The sequence below is a fragment of the Ipomoea triloba genome, chromosome 5 (assembly GCF_003576645.1).
Source record: "Ipomoea triloba cultivar NCNSP0323 chromosome 5, ASM357664v1".
Lineage (NCBI taxonomy): Eukaryota > Viridiplantae > Streptophyta > Magnoliopsida > Solanales > Convolvulaceae > Ipomoea > Ipomoea triloba.
The window spans coordinates 16,234,271-16,238,282 of record NC_044920.1 but is presented as its reverse complement, the minus strand read 5'-3'; the positions used below and the strand labels follow the sequence as shown (position 1 = coordinate 16,238,282).

General features: G+C 28.6%; 1 pseudogene; it reads right to left on the bottom strand.

The window, feature by feature from the left end:
* Positions 1–612: 612 nt before the first annotated feature.
* LOC116020306 lies at positions 613–1,390 on the bottom strand (annotated as a pseudogene).
* Positions 1,391–4,012: the final 2,622 nt, after the last annotated feature.

The following is a 4,012-nucleotide window of genomic DNA, read 5'->3' as shown; positions in this document are numbered from 1 at the left end:
AAATGTTACATTATGATACAACTAATAACTGCACTTAGAGTCAACTACTATAATACTATATAGTGTGATCATACCTCTGTTATCATTTTAAATGGGTACGTGGTCACAGGATCACCGAACTTCAGTGGTGAGTTATTGATATTTTTACTGAAAAAGATTGATAAAGTTAGAACATATACTACCTTGTAAAAAATCATGAATGTTTTAAAAAAAAAAAAAAAAGACTATGCATTATTTTAATTTTTTTTAAATACTCATGATTCTTTATAAATTAGAAAATAATTAATAACCCACCACTAGAGTTTGATCATTTGACCACTCATTTGGAATGATAATAGAAGTGTCATCACAGTGCATAATCCGTAGTTAGCAAATTTTATTTATTTAAAAGCAATGTGTTATTGTTAATTATTACATGCTTATTAAGTAATTGCAATACAATGTGAATTTATTATTAAAAAGAATTAATTCCAGCAAAGGTCCTATGAATATAGTGATTTTCAATATTTGGTCCTCGTTAACACTTTATCAAAATATCTTCACCATTAGTCATTTTGTTACATCAGCTTTATTTATACGCCAATTTTAAGGGTAAAATCGTCCTTTCATTGACTAGGCTGTCTTCTCAGGTCCGTCGATCCACACTCCTGAAACATGTCATTCTGGCAAACATAGGCATGAACAATCGGCTCACCATCTTCGTGGAACCCAAAATACCTTCACAGGCAGAATGCAAAATGCAAGTCCCATGTCTGTTTCGAATTGCAGAACGCAGAATTCAGATCTATCTTCTTCCTATTCCCATCCTTGATTGTCCTCCACACCCTTGACTACTTGAAATTTCTTCGAAATAGCATGTAGTTTCTCTTCTGCTCCAAAGTGAAGGCAACCCGACCAATCACAGATGTAAAGGCAATCCTCTCATAATCTGCTCCTCAGAAGCTTAATCCCCTGCTCCCCGGCTCAAATTCCACGGCCCAGTCGCCAAATGAGAACAAGATTTGACGGCTTTTCTTATCTTAGATCTCGTCGTTTTTCTTCTCTTAAGGCCACAAGAACCGTCGCGCCAAGTTTGCTGTGCCTCGCTAACATGCGCTGCCCCGTCTTGGGACAATTCAGAAACATTGCACACTGTATCGAACATCAGATCGTCAACACAAAGACCATCCACAATCATATTGCTTCTTGATCAAATTTCTACTGTTGAAAACACTTTAAGTTGAGAGCGTATTACTTTGTTTCTTTATTATAACCATTTGTTTCTTTGTTTCGAACCCCCAATTTTACTCCCTCCCCCATGAAAATCTTTTCTGCTAGTGCCGAGGCATCTCATCTCAGTATCATATTTGCATGCATGTCTGTTGAAACTCTCCATTCACATCATCGCCATGTTGATCACCGGCAAGTCCAACGGATTGTACACCACTACGCAGCCTGATGAGGAGTCTATGCAACTTTCTTCAAGTATTAGCATGTTGTTCTGACTTGTATGGTAAGGAAGAAGACACCCATATAGTGAAAGGAAGATTTTACCCTTACGTCTAAATAAGGCTTAGATGAAGAAAGGACTAATAGTGGAAGTGTCAAATTTATCTAAATTAAAAGAGGAAGGCTCTGTTTGGCAAAACTTATTTAGAAGCTTATAACTTATTTTAAGTTACTAATAAGCTATAAGCTTTGTTTGATAATGTTCTCAAAATAAGTTAATAGCATAAAATAAGAGCTTGTTTTGAAAAGCTATTTTAGATAACTTTTCAAAAATAAGTTAGTAGCTTCTTAACTTTTTTACATTTTTGTCCTTATTATTTTAAATAAATGACATCCTTTACCCCTCTCAATATGTTTGGTTCTAATTTCAATTTGACAATTGTGTTTAAACATTATTTTTCGTATGAACTAACTTTATGAATTATAAACATTTTTTTTTACTTTATATATTTTCAAATATATGTTCTTACTTTAAATTTTATTAAAATATATTGATTTCATTATTTTATATTTTAATATGTAAACGAACCTATTTAAATTTATAACTATTTAAATTTTATGAAGATGTCCTTTTTAGTCTTTTTACATTTATCAGTTTATCAAAAAGTTAATTTTACCGAACACTTTTAAGCATAATAGCTAGCTTAATAGGTTTTCAAATTTGCCAAAGACCTTGTGTCTAGTGGTATCCGGTGTCCCAATTTACACTCTCACATGAATAATAGGAGTGGGTTTAAGCCTCAATAGAGTCAACTGTTGACTCCTTGGGATGGTAGAGTGAGTGCAGGAAACAGAGGGTTGGGGAGTCAACTGTTGACTCCTTGGGATGGTAGAGTGAATGCAGGAAACAAAGGGTTGGTGAATCCCTACTGCCACCCAAATAAGTCTTTAATGAGTATATATTAATTAATAATATTAATTTTTTTAAAGAGAATTAATAATATTAATAAAATGGGAATGAAGCCCATATAGTGTCGTGTATAAGTAGGCAAGTAACACCTGTGACCTTTATAGCACACCACTTGTCCACTCCTTTATCTTTTATTTAAAAAGAAAATAGTAAAATCCTCTTAAATAAGAGCTTATTTTACTTTATTTTCAATGCCAATTCAAAACTTTATACCTACCTTGGATATGTATCCTTTTCAATCAACTATTTGAATGACCAATTTAAGTTCATATTAATAACTCTTTGCAATATGTTTCGTTTAGAAATTAAATGTCTAAAATAAGAGATATAATAAGTAAACCAAAATTAGGTATTTTTAAAATTAAGTTATTTTTAAAAACTCACGAATAAGCAAATCTAATTTCAAGAACCAAAATTAGGTATTTTTAAAATTAAGTTATTTTTAAAATCTGCGCCGAGGAACACGCTCGCAATATATCTGCACCGAGGAACACGCCCGCAGTATATCTATGCTGAGGAATAAATATGGAAAATTGATAAATAATTTAATTATAATAAAAATCTAACAACTCATGTTTGCGCAATTATAATGGTTTAATTATTCTCAAAATTTGGTAAATAAAATTTTGTTACCAATTAAACTTTATTAATTTTTTTATCAATTAATTAATAATATTATTTTGTGCGGGGAAGTTGAAGTAGAGGATTTTACTTTTATTAATAGTATTGATTGATACGTGAATATAGAAACAATATTACAAATTAATAGATATTAATTAATTTCAATTTTACATTTTCTTACCAAATAAGTTTTATTAATTATTTGACCAATAAAATATTTAATAAATTGACGACAAAAGTTTGGGCGGGAAAATGAAATAGGTGGATTTTATTTTTATATATAGTATAGATTATAATTAAATTATTTCTCATTTTTTCCATATTTATTTTAGTAATAATATAATTAATAAATCATATTACATATCGATATTTTAAAGATAGTTATAGACAAAGAAGTCATATATTATTCAATTAATTGAGTAATATTTTTGCACTAATCTTATAATCAAATAAATGTACATGTTCAATCCATGTAATTATTATAAAAAATCTAACAACCCATGTTTAACTAACTTTTTTAAAGTTTAATTAATTTAAAGTTTTCAAGATGAAAGTGTAATTAATTCTTTTTATCTATTTATGTAGACATATATTATATTTATAGTATTTTGTACGATATGAAAATATATACAATATTTTTTTTTATAGAATTGTGATTATTGGCGTAATTATACACGTTAATCACTATAATGATTACTTATTAAAAAATTATTTTAAAATATATCTAAACTCATACTCTTAATTAAAAATTCAAAAATATTTAAAAATTTGTCTAAATATGTAATATAGTTAGGGACTATATTTAAAAATTTGTCTAAATATGTAATATAGTTAGGGACTACATTTAAAAATTTGTCTAAATATGTAATATAGTTAGGGACTACATTAATCCATATAAATTTAAAAATAATATAGTTAGGGACTACATTAATCCATATAAATTTAAAAACTAAATTATTTCAATTTGTAAATGTAATTTTCTTAATTATTATT